Source organism: Belonocnema kinseyi, chromosome 3 (genome assembly GCF_010883055.1).
Source record: "Belonocnema kinseyi isolate 2016_QV_RU_SX_M_011 chromosome 3, B_treatae_v1, whole genome shotgun sequence".
Taxonomy (NCBI): Eukaryota; Metazoa; Arthropoda; class Insecta; order Hymenoptera; family Cynipidae; genus Belonocnema; species Belonocnema kinseyi.
Genome location: NC_046659.1, coordinates 82,763,200 through 82,781,329, shown reverse-complemented (window position 1 = coordinate 82,781,329; position 18,130 = coordinate 82,763,200).

Below are 18,130 nucleotides of genomic sequence, written 5' to 3'. Positions count from 1 at the left end.
TCAGTAACATCGATTAATTTTAAAATAATATCTTTACTTAAAGTAGTTTAACTTTCTACAAAATAAGGCAATTTTTAATAAAATCTCAGAACGTCTACCAAAACAGATTAATTTTTAAGCGAATATAGTTGCAGTTTTAACCTAAAAGGATGAATTTTCTACTAAAATAGTGGGCATTCCAACACCAAAAAAAACGAATTTTCAACAAAGCTGTTTAGTTTTTGACAAAAAGAATGTTACAATAGGATTAAATTCTTATCAAATAATGCAATTTTTAATCAATCGAGATGAATTCCAAACCAAAAATACAACAGGAGAAAAGCATAAATTCTTTAAAAGAAGGGAAAAAGAGGGAAACGTAAGTATAAGAATGAAGTTTAAATTTTTAATATAGACTATTTGAGAAACAGAATAAATCAGTTTAAAATTTAAGTAATGTATTTTGAATTTATTATTCCTGGCAGTTACATAAATTGATTCATACAGAAAATTCCTTACTTCTCCATGACTTCAACTAATGAACGAAACTCCCTGTTTTTCATATTTTTCCAGATATTCGGGTCGAATAAAATTCAAATCTGTTTTTTTTGCTTCTTTTTTCCGTTAAAAAGCATCAACAATAGACTTTAATAGAATTCTGTGATACACGCACTTTCCAAGGGAGATTGACTTTCATTGAAAGACCAGCGAGATGGACCTTGTCGATCTGCATATCTACGTGACAGGAAATGTAAAGCACATGACAAGAAATATTTCTTACGCATTTTTCTTTGAATACTAAAGCTTTCATAAACTTCCATTGTTGGGATTTTATAAGCTCTCACGCTCGGAAAAGTCATTCAATTTAACGAAAAATTTTCACATACATTTCCTTCTTTAGCCCAATAAACATGTGTTCCGGAAATCAGATTGTGAATCGATGTAACATGTTAATATAAATATGTGCTTAAAATTGATTAGAAAATGTTCCCTTTTAAGTTTAATTTCAAATTTCGTATTTTCGAATCAGATTTTCCACAAAATACTAGTTAGGAAATTTTCTGACTTTCCCTGAACAATTTTTCATTTTTCCTGACCTTTATAAATTTTTCTTTTATGTATACAAATAACTTTATATCTAGGAAAATAAAAATTTCAATTTAAAAAGAGGTTAGTTTGTACATTTATCTTGATGACAAAATTTTGAACAAAAAAATATAAATTTTCGATGAAAAATTGAAAATCAATTAAATAAATGTATTTTCAATGAAAAAGATCAATTTAAAGAAAAAGACTACTTAAATTTTCTGGTAAAAAATTAATTTCCAAACAAGTATAATTGCATCGTTTAATTTTCAAGCGAAAAAAAGAAAGAATTAAGTAGGAAACCGTTGAATTTTTTAGATCAAAATATAATTTTCCAACAATGAGAATCAAGTTTTATCAGAAAAGATTAATTTTTATATGAAATAATGAGTCTTGAATCAAGTAAATGCAGTTTTAAACAAGCAATATGAATTTTCAACAAAAAAGTTCATTTTCAACCAAAAGCCGAATTTGTTTACAAAATATTTAAACTTCTTTGCTAAAAATTCATGCTCCACAAAAAAGTTTATTTTCAACCAAAAAGAGAATTTTTTAAAATAATATTTAAATTTTCAACCCAAAAAATACGAATTTTCTTCAATACAGCGGAATTTTCAACCAAAGAGAATGGCTTTTCAATAAAACTGTAAAATTTTTAACTACATAATAAAATTTTTAGGTACAAGATGAATTTTCAACTAAAAAGATTGTCAAATAAATAAAATATACACTCTCACGCCTCTAATACTTATTTGCTATTAAAAAACTTTGAATTTTCATTTTTGAATAGTCTGCACGTAGCTGTCCCGGTATATATTATCATTGACTTACGCATTTTTTTGATGCAATCAAGTGATCTGATAAAAACAGTTGCCTAATTAGACATATTGGGAAATGCCTGGTTTTTAACCCGTTATTTACGGACTGGGTTGCAGCCAAGTGCATGATGGGGGAACCTACAGCTTAGGGTGGTATCCCAACCACCAAAACCCTGGTGGTCGGAAAACCCCGGACTTCGAACATGAAATACGAGTGCCTAACCAACTGAGAATAATTATTGCTCACCGAGACTTTTTTTCAATAATTTTTAGATTGATCTATAAATCCCGTCTTATTCATTTAAATAACACTACTCGTGCCTATTAGTATTCAATGTATTTTATTGTAGGCGTTATAAACTCTACTGAAAAGCTTCCTTGTGCGTTTCTTATGAATATTATAGAATAACGTCTCGTCATTTTAGATTTGCCTGATATATTTTTACTTCTGAAAATGGATACAGATCTACCAATAACTATTTTACACTCCTATCTATCTCTTCATCTATCTTTCTGTTATTAGTGAATAGACTATGATGATAAATGTAGGTACTTATCAACTTGTTCTATTCTCTCAAGATTCATGAGAATATTGCATAATGTTTTCTTACGCTTTTGTTTAAACGCCAGAATTTTTGTTTCAATTGCGTTAATTTTGGGACCCACGTTTCTTATACCAAGGGTGTTAGTTGAAGTTTGCCGGTTTTACTCATATATGTCCCTAGAGATATGCATGCATTTCTATGATTTAGCATCTATGTCATATTTTTCTATGAACAATAACATTAAAAAATACACAATTCCATTCTGCCAAAATAATAGCATCATAGTTGCTTACCTCAGTGAATATGTCCAGTTTCGTTTTAAGTAAATCGCATTTGCGGCATTCGTTGCTTTTCTTATTTCGTCAAAAGAAAAAAGCAGTTCAAGCTTATCGATTGTTAGTAGAAACTTATGGTGAACATGCTGCAGTGATTAAAACATGCGAGACATGGCTTCATCAATTTAAAAGTGGAGATTTCGATTTAACAGACAATGACCATCCTGATGCAGCGAAAAAGTTCGAAGACGAGGAATTGCAGGCGTTATTGGATGAAGACTCAACCCCATCGCAACAACAATTGGCACAAACACTAAATGTGAACCGAGGAGCAATTTGCTAACTTTTAAAAGTCATGGGAAAAATCCAAAAGTATGGAAAATGGGTACCACGCCAACTGAACGATAGACAAATGTAAAATCAAAAAACCATTTGTGAAATGCTACTTGAACGGTTCGAAAGGAAATATTTTCTGCATCAAATTGTCACGGGGGAAGAAAAATGGATTTATTTCGAGAACCCGAAGCGGAAAAAATCATGGCTTTCACCTGGTGAGATCGGCCCATCGACTCCAAGGCTAAATCGCTTCGGCTGTAAGACAATGCTCTGTGTTTGGTGGGACTAGTGTGGTGTGGTGTGCTTCGAGTTATTAAAACCTGGTGAGACTATGAATACGGATCGCTAGCTACAACAAATTATCAATTTGAATCATGCGTTGATCGAAAAACGGCCGGAATGGGCATAAAGGCATTGCAAAGTTATCCTACAACATGAAAACGCACCGTCTCATACCGCTAAAGTGCTGAAGAACACATTAAAAGCATTGAATTGGGAAATATTATCGCCCGCGCTGTACTCTCCAGACCACGTCATGTCCGACTATCACCTTTTCGCATTGATGGGACACTCACTTGCAGAGCAGCACTTCGTCAATTTTGAAGAAGTCAAGAAATGGCTCGTCGAATGGTTTGCCTCGAAAGAGAAAAAGTTTTTTTGGAATGGTATCCATGATTTGCCGGAAGGATGGGCAAAATGTGTAGAATCCAATGTTCGATACCCCTGGTACTTGTATTCAGATTGTTTAACATTCTTAGCAAGTCCTCGATTGACTCTGCCATAACAACCTTATCATCTGCGAACGCTAGCCCACGTATCTTTACTGTTTTGAGATCCACAGCTTCTTCGTCCGAAAGGGCAATTCTTAGACACTTGTCCATGAATATAATGAATAGCCATGGATACCTTGCATAATATCGAATCAGTCACTCAGTTTCGCATTTACATTTACACTCGCTTTGCTACCTGCATATATTATTTGTATTGCTTATAGGGGTCATCCCTTTACTCCGTACTCTTTCAGGTCTTCTCAGTTCGAATCTATCCACCTTTACAAACGCTTTTTCTAGGCCAATCTATGAGGTATTAGTCTGAACCGTATACAAACAATTCAGCGTTAATACTGCATACACCAGTAGGCCTGCCATTCTTGAAATTTTTAATTTCTTCTTATAATTCAAAATTTTGTTTACTTGTTTTAGGCCACTAGAGTAAAATCAACTATTGATCCTGAAGGATGACAAGAGTCTGATAAAAGATCATTGTGATCGGCTACAGGAATTATTGTCGATAATATCGAGGAAATCGTTCGTTGATGAAATGAAGAACCTACCATATCGGTACTCTTGAGATATACGCCATCGAATGACGCTCTTTCTATTTGACCTAATATTTCCACTGAAGTGTCACAGGCACTCAAGTTTCGCGTGAGGTAGAATAGTTTCTCGATTTATTCGTTTGAAATTCCGTTTTCCAGCTTTCTGCAAACCGAGGTGGTCGCCTGTTCGATTGCTCGAACTCTTAGTCTGCACATTTTATATTCTGTACCAACCTGTATCCTATACGCTTCATATTACGACCAGTTCGAAGGTAGAATGCCTGTATCCGATTTCTCATATCGGTTCTACGATTTTTACAATAGGTTACGTTATGGACTCTTCTGGAATTTAGTATCACATCTGTAAACCCGAGGTGCCAAGAAATTACAGAATTGTAAGAGTATTCCTTTTGTTCGACATTTTGTCATATTTCTGTATTTCATATTTACTGAATTTCATGCTTTTGTTTTCTGTGCAAATTAATATTCGGAACGTTGCAGGAATAATAATAAAAATTCACATCACTGTGTCTATAATAAATGTTTTTCGGGAAAGTGCATTTGTTTTATTGTTGAATTAATCAAGCAGTGCTTTATAAATGCTTTCATTCGTTTGGAGATTCACGCAGCACAATTTAACAGGGAAAACCATTAACGCGCACAGGAGTAACGTCAATGTTTTCCCAATTCAGTGATCCAAACACGCAGATTCAATGAAGTATGAAATATTCTATTAAAAAGATTTCTTTGCTCTCATGTTTTGATCTGGAAAAAGCATTTGATGTGGTGAATAGAATTGAACTCTGGGAAGTTTTGAAAGAATATGGAGTCAATGGTTGACTTCTAAAAGCAATTAAAGCAATATGTGCAAGCATTACAGCGAGTGCAGTGAATTTTCAACTCAAAATCATGACTTTTTCACTGTGAAAGATTAATTTTCATTACAGAAAATAAAAAATGTCAACCGAAACTTTGATTTTTTTACCTGAAAATATAACTTGACAAAATAAGTCAACTTGCAACCAAAATTTTGGAAAAAGGTAAAATTTTTAAATAAAAGACTGAAAACAGTTGCATTTACAATCAAATGGTCGACCTTATAATCAAAACAGATCAATTTCTAACAAAGTAAATTATTTTTTAACAAAATAATTGAATTTTCGTGCCAAAAGGACCAAACAGTTGTTTTTTTCTTTTAATGAAGCAAACAGTTTGACTTACCACTAAATATTTCGACCTTCAAGAAGACGAATTTTTAAGAATTTAGATGCTTTTTTAATGAAGAAATTAAGCTTTTATGTCAAAATGACAAATGCTTTAAAGTACAGTCATATTTTCAACAGAAAAGTTTATTTTTAACAAATACTGGTGAATTTTTAACAAATAAAAAAATACTATTCAACAAACTATTGGATTTTCCATTAAAATAATACAACTTTGAAACGAATAGTTGTATTTTAGGCAAAAAGATAAATATTTTAGAATGCAATTCAATTGTCAGCCTGAAAAGCTTAATTTTTAACAAAAAGATCGCTTTCAACAAAGAAAGATGAATATTTAATAAAATATTTGTATTTAAAAAAAAGTCAACCGAACAGTGGCATTTAAAACCAAATAGCTAAACTTTCAAAAAAAGAGATAAATCTTCAACAAAATACAGGAATTTTTGACCAAATAGTTGAATTTTCACGGCAAAAAGATTAATCTTTTAGAAAAGCATCAATTCTTCAGCAAGAAGATCATTCCTGAACAAGAATCAGTAGTAAAAAAATAGTTGAATTTTCGCGTTGGATTATATTAATTTAGTTCACACTAAATTGCGAAAAACCAAAAAAGAGGAAGTTTTTTTAAAACAAGGAAAAAAAGAGAAATTAAAAAAGGGGAATATGGCAAGGGTTCTGAAGACTTATAGAATTTAAAATTATTCGATGACAAACGTTTGCGACTTGAAAATGTTTGACTGTTAAGGCCGGCAATTGAAAAAAAATTTTAATTGTAAATACGGATTCACGAATCTAGAAATTATTGAAATTCAAAGACACTATTAATTCAAAACAGTCTGCGTATGAAGATTAAATAAGACATTATTCAGTCCTTAATGTCCTTATTCAAAATGGAAATTTTTTTTCTAGTATTGAATTTCATTTCCAAAATTCCATTGTGATTAGAATTGAAATTAAGTATAGTGAACTTCTGACAAAACAAAAAAGGAATCTGATTCGTAGCAATAAATCAGTTGAAAAAGTCGAATTTTTCAAAAATGTCGAAAACAGTCAAAAAAGTCACGCGATCGGATCCCGAATTTTAAACCAAAATTTGTTTGTCATAATTATATATAGAAATGCACTTTTCTACCAACTGAAAGGATACAAGTTTGAATAAATTAAAGAGATATGCCAGGACAGAAAAGTGCGACGACAAATTTTATAACAAATGCATAATGAACTTTCATCTTCACCGAGTAAGTCATGCTTACACTAAAATAGATGTCGCTTGGTATAATAATAATAATGATAATAATAATAATAATAATTATGATAATTGTGAGATAAATAATTTCAAAATAAGTCAAAATAGGAATAATAATAATAATATTAATATAATTGATAGATGTTGTATAGGAAGAAAACATTCTTATGTATCTCACGAGATTATAAACACTTCCCGAACATATTTAACTTGAAACTTTGTCAGCTTCGTAACTGAGTTCAAAGATTCTTCAAACGGTGACATTCCCGTACAGGTATATTTTATAAGTTAAGCGACGCGACGCGCTGCTCTACACTCCCAAGCAGGCGTATTGCCATATAATTTCACAACTTTCGACGACACCCTGAACTTGTAATGTCCTCGTTTTGCAGCGAATATTCGACGAAAGCGTTAGGGATAAAAGTTTACCACTAAAGTTCAGGTAAAAGAGGTAAAAGAGGAAAGAAAATTATGTCTATTATATGTCTATGGTTAAAACATGTCGACCAGAGGACGTATACAAAAAAATTTGCACTACCCGTGAAAAAACTGGGGTAGAAATTTTTGGATATAAATGGTCCCATTAGATTTCTTTTGATTATTTCCAACTTTACAGTATAAAATGATCTTAGAACAGTGAAAGTACAATAATAATAAGGGAATTAATTATTTTTGATAACACTAATGTGCTGGAGCTATATTAAATTTAAAACAAAATTCTGAAGATTTTACTTCGAAATATATTGCATCTTCATCAAAATAGTTGAATTTTAAATGAGAAAAGATTACTTTGGTACAGAAAGAGAGGAATTTTTAGAGAAAAAATCGAATATTTGAGCAAACCGTTAACTTTTGAATCCGAAAAAGTGAATTTTCAACCAAGAAAACTTTTGAATCAAATGGTCGGATTTGAAAAACAACAAGAAATTGACTAAAGCGGCGAATTTTTAACATTTCAGTTAATTAAAAAAGTTGTTATTATAATCTTTTAGGTCTTTTAAAAATCAACTTTTTTCTTTTCTTGAATTTTTTTCATATCATGCGTTCTTTGGCTTAAAATGTTAATTTGATTTTTTTTTTATTTTGAAAATGCTCTAACTTTGATCATTCTCTTTTTATAGAAAAAAGTCATCAGGATGAATTGTTTGATTCCCTAAGTACTAAGAATAACCGTTGATAGAATTGTTAAATATCGAAAAAACGTGGCTTCAAAAATGTTGAAAATGCGCTTACTTTTTGAATTTTAATCCAAAATAGCTGGTTTTCAAATCTGTTCTTTCTTTTTAGGCTTTAAAAAAGTGTGCCAAAGCACAATCCAATCTGATCAATTTTTTGAAAGTTATGGTGCCTACAGAATACAGACTACGAACTACAGACAGACACCTTCGTAAAAATCGTTTTTTCTGACTCAGTGGGTCTCAAAAGGTAGAGATTTGAAGAAAACCGACAAAGTGAAATTTTACACAAAACTAATACCTTCTCATTAGGATGAGAATGTAAAAAAGATCAATTTTCAAACAGAAAAACTTCATTTTCATCAAAATAGTACATTTTCAACCAAATAGATCAATTTTAAACTAAAATTCTGAATATTTCATAACAATAATTATTAATGAATTTTGAATTCAGAAGATTAATTTTCTACCGAATGACGGAATTTCAACAAAATATATGAATTCTCAACCAGAACAGATCGGATTCTAGTTTTAAATAAAAAATGTGTAATTTAATCAAAAAAAGAGAATTAAAAAAAATCAGTGGATTCCTTAACCAAAAATTATGAAATTTCTATTTAAAAATGGTGAATTTTTAAACCAAGTAGACAAGTTTACAATAAAAAGTGAAATATTTACCCAAAATTAATTTTTCAGTGAAGAAAGAAAAAGGTTTTGAATAAGTAGTTGAAATTTCTCTGACAAAAAAAGTTTACCTTAAAAAGCAAATAATTGTACAACCCGAAAATACAAATTTTTATTTAAATGTCAACTTTTAACAATACAATGGTTTTTTGTCAAAAATTTTAAACAAAATATCTCAATTTTCTACTGAAAACAATCAAGTTTTAACCAAAAAGTAAACAGTTACATTTTTGGTTGAAAAATTAATTTTGAGCAAAAGAAGCTAATTCTTAACAAAATGATTGAGTCTTTAACCAAAATAATAATATTATATTTCACATGAAAAAAATTTAATTTTTTGAAACGCTCCAACCTGGACAAAAAAAAATTAAAAGGCAAAAGTTGTGATGTGAGTGTGCCCACACAGCGGGCAGATGTTTTTGATTGTTAATGATGTTTTTCACGATTAAAACACAAACTACGCATCCTATCAATAAGTGATTTATAACAAATTTGTAGATCTATTTCGAATGTAAAATTTTTGTATACTCATCTTTTACCGTATTTTGCATAGTTAGATCCACAAATGTAAATTTTGGATATTATGAATATTCTATGATGATAATGTAAAAAATAGCTTTCAACTAAAAATATGTAGATTTTCTTATTCGCTTTTATTAATTCAGTTCGCTTTTAAGCAAAAAATTAGAAAAAGTGGAAGTTTTTTGAAAACAGTGGCAAAAAGAGGAATGCTGTAAAAGAAGAGAATAGAGAAAATATTTAGAGTCTTATTTTTATTCCAATTACTTTGAGGCATAAGATCAGGAATAAATGCGCATATCGTTCCATATATTTTTATGTCAACATTTATGACTATATTGGAAAGAAGAATATGAAGACCAATTTTCCTCTTTTATCTTAAATAAAGCAGATTCTGATCCGATTAAAATAATCGAAAAAACGGAATGCTGCTGACGTGAAGGGATAGGATCTATTATACTTTTTCCTTCTAAGCGTACCAATTCAAAAGACAGTGTTTAAATATTTACAAAAAAGTTTGATAATGATATATTTTTACCAAAAAATCAATCGCCTATTATTCTCGGAAAATTATCTTTCCGACCAGCCAAATTTTAAGGTTCTCCCTTCCGCCTTTATTTCCTATCAGGGCTTGTAATTGGATCGGCAAATCGCAACATCCCATCGCGAGACGTAAGGATAAACAGGTTTTCCGCATCCTTATAAGAGAGTAAAGAGGAGACAAGGCCAGAGCGAGGTAAGTCGACCACTTAACACGCATTGAGAGGAGTCGAAGAAGGGCTCTGGACAGAGCGAGCAGGGAATTTCCTCACACTCTCTTTCTTATACTTTTTGCTGGAAAAGAGTATAAGTATATATATATATATATATATATATTTATTTTTTGCTAACATAAAAAGAATAAGAAAAAAACTACACGCGCTATATTCGCGAAGGAAAAAGATTCTGTGCTGCCGCTGCTCATACCACTGCGTTGCCGATGTTGCAGCTTCCAAGGTGCAGCGCTGCTGGCCCATTCACACACGCTTTTCGGGATGATGTGGGAGGATTTCCATTTCACATGTGCATTCATCGAGTGGAAATTGACTTTTTATTTCTTCTCTGAGGCCACACCAGTACTTTAAATCGCTTACAAAGTATTGGTGTCGTATATAAAAAGCTTCTTCCAGTCTCAGTGAGGTAGTTCTAAAAGATTTCAGATTGCAATTTAAATGCAATCGGCGAAAAATGCAGAATACACGATCCATGGCAGTATGAGTATTGTGTAAGAAGGCAATTTGTAATATATTTAAAAATTCTATTTGTAAAAATAAAATAGATTTCGAGCAAAAATTACGAGAATTTTGTTTCAAAACTTGAAATTAGGGTAGCCTCAAAAAATAATTTTTAAAATTCTCTGAATTTTTCCTGACCATTAATATTCATATACTAATATCTTATTCAACCTACAAAATAGTATAAACTTTAATCAATAACGTTTCAATTTTGAAATTAATAATTTAATTCATCGGAGGCTGATTTAATTTTTAACAAAAAAAGATGAATTTTCAATCAGCAAAGCAGAATCTTCTATCTAAATAGTAAAATATTTAAACAAAAAAAATTGACTTCGACCAAAGACATTTGCATTTTCAACGAAATAATTCAATCTTATAACCAAAAAAATGTAATAGTTGATATTCAAACCGAAAAATATGAAATGTTTAGTATGAAAGATAAATTTTGAAACCAAAAGGAATAATTTTTTAACAAAAGGATAAATTTTATACCCAAAAAGTCGAGTGTTCATGAAAATACGTGAATTTTCATAAAAAAGTTGAATGTTCTACTTCAAAAGATAAATTAAAAAAATTGATGTCCCAAAAATGGTCGAATTTTTAACTAAAATTAACATTTTTCAATCAGCGAGATGGGTCTTCGTAAAAGAAAGAGTTTTTAGTCATGAAGAAAAAAAGCCAATAGACGGATTTTCTGTAAAATAATTGAATTTTTAAATCGAAATTGTAAATTATTTTTAACAAAAACCTTATTTTAAACAAAGTATTTTTCAACTAAGCAGTTCAATTTTCTATAAAAATAATAGAATTTTTAGACCAAAAAGACAAGGTTTCTAAAAAAAATAGTTTAATTTTCAACCCGCAAATATTTATTTTCAACTGAACAATTTTGAACCAAAAAGAAAAAATTTAAAACCAAGAAGATTATTTTCTGACAAAAGAAAAATTTTCAACTGAAAAGAATCAACTTTAAACTGAAAATGGAATTATTAAGTTTTTATTTAAAAAAAAAACCAATTTTAAAAAAACAAAGAAAGAAATTTTCAACATAACAATTAGGTTTGCACCAAAAAGATGAATCTTCAACCAAAGAAATAAATGTTTAGCATTGTAGCTCATTTTTTACGCAAATGTTTGTATTTCCAATAAAAAAAGATCAATTTTCAACAAAATTGTTCAAACTTCAAGCAAAGAAAATTTATTTACAATTAGGCAGTTGCATTAATACTGGAAACAGACCAAATATTTACTAAAACAAATACACTCTTAAACTTACCTAATATTTAATATAATGTATTAATATAATATTCGAAATTTCATCACTAATTTTGCATAATATTTACGATAAAATGTCCGGTAGCGCCCTATATTATTTTATTATACTAAAAAATGAGACGATTTTTTGAAAGACTAAAGCCAAATCAAAGAATTCGAGAGAATAGTCACTTTTCTCATATCTTTCAATAGTTTTTATCTATTCTGCATATGTTTTTAAAAGATTTTTGTAATTTGTTTGTTTGATTACCGCCGCACGTCATGTCCAGCGACATTCAGCAACAAGTAAAATTCATATCCATTACAAATAAATTCCTGGATCTCTTAGTTGTATATTTTCATACTCTCTTCAGTTACCCTGATTTGAATAAACAACATATGTTTGGCGGTATGGAAAATTTTATTGTTTTGAAGAGTCTCATTGTCGGAATGTAATCGATCGCAATTAAACAAACACGGACAAGATTTATATTTTTGGAACTTGTTTTATATTTGTCTTTCCATTTTTTATTTTTTCCAAAATGGCTGTTACTGTATTTGTAGTACGTAAACATATTTGATTCAAAGAAGTACAATAAACAAAGCTTTGATAATTAGAATTTTAACATAAAACACTAAACTAATCTTCAAGGAATCCGTATTATCATCAGAGAATAACAGAATATCTTAACGTCTTTTACAGAATAGATAGAGTTATGAATTAAAATGGTTTTTAATTCAATTAAAAAAAAAACTCCTTTCGCTCCACTAGGAATCGAATCACAGAACTTCTGATTGCCAGTCCGGTGCTTTTTCATTAAGCTACTGGAGGGATCAAGCGAAGAATCCTTTTTCAGAAATACACGCATTATGTTGCCAAGTGTTACAAGCCAAATTTTTCAAGGAATCTGTATTAACATCAGACAATAACAGAATTTCTTAATGTCTTTTAGAGAGTTGATGGAGCTATGAATTACATTTTTTTAAATTTAATCTTCGGGCGTTTTCCTATTAAGCTACTAGAAAAATCGAGAGAATAATTATAATCTTCATCATAATTAAAAACTAAATAATTCAATGCAAAACATTAAACTATTTAAAAAACATTATACAGAATGAGTGCACCCAATTCATCCAAAGGTCCTTAAACATTTTAAAGACCACTGTACAAAAAAACTGCGACAAGGAAAAACTATATAGCATATATTTAAATTACCTTTCGAACATTTTATTCGAAACAAAGGCTCGCAGACCTTATAAATAAGCATTGCCAAATAAAAGAAAGTACTCGTGTTCGATCTCTGATGTGCAGGCAGTCGGATGCCGCGAGATCGTTCCTAATTTTTTGTCGAGGCAGTTCCGAGATCCAGTCTTCCTCAGATTAGCACTCTGTGAGTAGCGTGATTATCGCGAGGCTCGATCGCGACAGGGTTGAAATTTTCGCTTTTGCCGATCGGATCAACCAATCGTAAATCCATCAAATGTCGAGTTGGGAATTTACGTTGTGCGCCCACGAGACGACGCCTTGACAGTCAGTCAATGAACGACTGTGGTTCAACTATCTTGTAAATACAAACGTGTTTCACACATTTTTCAAATTAATTAAATGCTAATTATGATAGGGTGTTGTGTCGCGATGCATACTGATATCTCACGCTGATTAAATTTGCAGACCGTGCATCTTACTACTGCTACAGTTTTTATAATTAATTGTCTTCAGTATTCAATCAGCCCTTAACTTGATGATGTCTGAGGTCGAATATTCCTAATGCCAAAACCATTGCATCACGATGCACACTGATATATTGTGTCGATTAAGTTTGCATACGGTGCATGTTATTACTGCCAAGGTTTCTGAAATTAGTTGTCCTAAGACAATTATCCGATAAGTTCATTATTCCTTACGTCGATTAGGCCTCAAGTCGATTGGGCCTCAAGTGAATTATATGTTCAGTTTAGAATATTCTCATTACAACAAAGAAAATAATTATTTGCGCATTGAATATAATTCTTTTGGATACTAAAACTAAAAACATTCCACCACGATGCATACTGATGTCTCTTTTCAATTAAATTTACATGCCGTGTATCTTATTGCTGCCATGGTTTTTATAAATAGTTGTCTTGAGTATTTGATTACTCCTAAGGTTGATTATTTCTGAAGACGATTACGCCTTAATTCAATTATCTTTTTAGTTTAAATTGTCTCACCACTATAAGAAATTCATTTCTGACTAATTGAATTCAATTCTTTTTGGCCATAAAGCCAAAATCATTCCACCACGATGCATACTGAAGGTTCACGTTAATTGAATTTACACACCATGCAATTTATTGCTATGGTTTTTATAATTAGATGTCTTAAGATGTCTTTTAAAATCTATGTCAAACTGTCAAGCTTAAGGGGGGGGGGGTATCAGAAAAAAGGGGAACGCGGAATTAATATTTAGAATATTTAGTTAAAGATTGAACTAATTAGCATACAAATTCGTTGTTGTGGTTGAAAATCAGTATTTTCACTGAAATTTTCACGATTCTTTTTTTTGTTTAAAAATTTATATTTTGGTTGGAAAACTGATATCTTTTGTTTAAAAACAATTTATTTTGTTTTTAATTATTCCTCTTAGGTAGAAAATTAATTTTTTATATTGCAAAATAAAACCCTTGGATTAAGAGTTAAACTTTGTTAAAAATTAAATTTATTACTTCAAAATAAAATCAAACGAATTTTTATTCAAAGATAAGGGTTCTTTGAATGATTGATCTTTTCGTTAAAAATAAATTTTTAAAATTGCAAATTAACTATTCTATTTTCGGTTGAGAACTAAATTACTGGGTGGAAAATTTATTAGCTTTTTTTTTGGTATGGAGTGAAACTAATTGATTGCAAATTCAACTGCTTGGTTAAGAATTTGACTTGTATGTTAATATTAAATTTTATTGGTTAAAGATCCATGTCCATGGTTGAATATTTTAATGTTTTATTAAAAATTTACTCATTTTTTGGGTTAAAATTTTTTTCACTGAGAATTAAACTATTTCATTTCTGGTTAGTAGTTGAAAATATACTTTTTTGTTCTATAATTCGGCTGTTTTTAATGCAAGAATCACATTTTTTCTTCATTGAAATATAAATGATTATCTATTTTGTTGAAAATGAATCTTTCTTTTTGCAAATTTAACTACTTAGTTGAAAGTTGAACTTTGTTAAATAATAATTTTTTGTTTCTGTCTATTCATCATTTTAGTCAAAAGTTCAACTGTTTTTTTCAAAATATAATAATTTCGTTCAAAATTGAAAATTTCTGCTGAGGATCTTAAAAGTTAAAGTGTTTAGTTATAAATTCAACTATTGGGTGAAAAAATAATATTTTTTTGTTGAAAATTTATATTTTAGGGTTTAAAAGTCAAGTTCATTTTTTAACGGTGTTTTTTTTGTTTTTTGTTAAATTGTTAACGTAGTATAAATAAGTAATTGCGTGGTATATTAGTTATGTGCAAATTATATAATTAATTGGGTGGAGCCGAAAAATTGAAAATAAATGGAATTCGTCTAACTTTTTCCGGAGAATCGATTATCGCTAATATTTTTTTATTATTTCGAATATTTAAATAAATATTTTCAATAAAAATTATTTGAAGAAATCACAAATGAAACCTGTTTTGAAACACATGCTACTTACATGGTTATACCGGAATATTACTTAAGTAAATAGATAGATTTGTCTTAAAAAAATGTATGAGATTTCTGTGAGGAAAAAATTAATTTACTGCCAGTTTTTACGTTTCCGCAGAAAATTCTTCGGAAAAGCTGGAACATGATTGTTCTTTCAACTCCTTAATTCTTTCTTGCGAATATTAGATTGCGTCTAATTTTAAATTTGAATCTATTACTTGTCACGAATCCACAAATAGTAAAGTTGACTTTATTTTAATTTCAGTCGAATTTTTCATGCTGCATTCTCACCCGATAATCATTCGTGTTTTTCCCAAACGATCAAGTTACTATTGATTTAAAATTATTCAACAAGGGCAATTAAGGACACGCGATCCGTTTCAATTACTATTCAGAATACGCGCGATCTGTCAGATCGTTAAGATCGATTTCACACTTGTCGATTAACGTCAATGACGTTATCGGATTCAGTAGTGGGAAGTAAAGTTTCTTCTTCATAGTTTCTCTCAGTAGCGATAGTGGCGACGATGTTACTTTGGTAAATAAGTAACGAATTGGTAACTATAGTTACATTTTCTCAGTAACAGTGAAATCTAAGAAACACTTTCAGAAAGTAAAAATTTAACTTTAGTCATATATTGATTTTTTCAATTAAAAAATTTTTTTAACTGAAAATTCAACTATTCTAGTCGAAGATTCTTAATTTTAGTTAAAACTTCATATTTTTCATTTAAAACCCACCTATTGGTGGTTGGGATTCTATCTTTTTGGGATATTTTTTAAACTTATTTTTTTATCAGAGTTTCATTATTGTAGTTGAAAATTCAACTATTCTATCAGAATTTGTTGTTATGTTGTTAAATAATCCATTTTCAACTAGAAATTTAACTATTCCATTTTTTGAAAAAGAAGTGATAAAAGTAGTAGAAAATTAATCTTCGCGGTTGAAAATTTACCTTTCTATTTAAAAAATCAACTACTTGGTTAAAAGTACCTTATGTAGATATAAGGGCATCTCTTTGCTTGAAAATGAAACTATTCTATTGGAAATTCGTTCTTTGTTGTCGTTAAAAATGATTTTTATTTACAAAATTTAACTATTCCATTTTTTAATTAATGTGTTTTGTATGTTTCTTTTTTGGATCCGAATACATCTCTTTGGTTGGAAATTTAACTGTTTCGAAATTGACTTTTTCTTGTTTGAAAATCATTTTTTACCTGAAAATTGCACTATGCTATTCATAGACAATTGATCTTTTGTCTTTGGAATTGAAAATATTTCGTTCAAAATTAATATTCTTGAGTTGGACGTTCAACTATTTTATTTCAATTTTTGTAAATTGTTAAACATCTAATTTTGTTGTTGAAGATTCATCAGTTTAGTTAAACATTCTTCTCTTTGGCTGAAGATTTAACTATTTTCTTAAAATTTTTTAATTTTCATTGAAACATCAGTTTTTAACTTAACATTTAATTTTTTGTATCTTGGTTAAACATTCAACTATTTAGTCACAGAATTGATCTTTTTTCGACAAAAATGCATCTCTTTGATTAAAAATTTGTTTTTTTGTCTTTTTTTTTGTAAAAAATTCTTTATACCAGAAAATTAAACAATTTCTTATTTTATCGTGAAAAATGTATATAGTTGGCAAAAGATGCGTATTTTTTGGTAGAGAATTAATGGACTCGGACGAAAACTAACCTTTTGGTCAGAAAGTCAACTACGTGGTTAAGAAGTTAACTTCTATGCTCAAAATATAATTCTTCGGTTGACTATTTTACAATTTTTTTTTCGTTTTTTTGTTGTTAAGCATAAGTTTTTATCTAAAAATTTAATTGTTCCATCTTTGATTAAAATTTTTTTATTTTGTGACAATATTGATATTTTAAAATGAAAATCCATCTCTTTGGTGGATAATTTAACTATTTTGTTGAAATGTCGTTTTTTTTTTATCGAAACATTATTTTCACCTGAAAGTTTCACTTTTCGATTTTTAGAACATTGATCTTTTGTAGCTGGAAATTAAAGATAAAAATTAATATTTTTCAATGAAAAATTCACCTATATGTTAGACAATTTATTTATTTATTTAATATAAAAGTAGTTAAGGAAGTAGAAAAGTTTTATTTTTAGTTAAGAAATAAACTACCTGTTTGAAAGTAGAAGTCCTCTAGAAAAAATTCATATAATTTTTTGTTTGAAAATTCATCAGTTTCATTCATCTACTTTATTTTTTAAAAAAATTTATTTTTTGACTGAAAATATAATGACTCCTTTTTTTTGGTAAAATTTTAATTATTTTTTTGTAAAATTGATCTTTTTCACATGAAAATGTATCTCTTTGGTTAGAAATGTAACTGTGTTGTTGAAAATTCTTGTTTTGTCTGACCCTCCTCCCGCCAGCCCTTTAAAAACGCGCTATTGCATGCGCCTCACGCAGGTATGATGCGGCTGCGTCTCGAAACTGAGTCGAGACATAGGCCTTCGTCTTACTTTTATGGCCACGACAGGTAAAACGGCGTTTACTTGTTTTAAGTCTAGCCTTGTCTTGGCTGAGATTATCGAAACTTTTTTGTCTCATAAATGGGATTAAAATTGATGAATAAAAAATTTGTAATAATAAAATTAGTTAAAACGCAAAAATACGTAAAAAGAAACAACATTTTCGGTATCATCGTCAAAAAAGTATAATACAAATAACAATCCGTAAATAAGTTG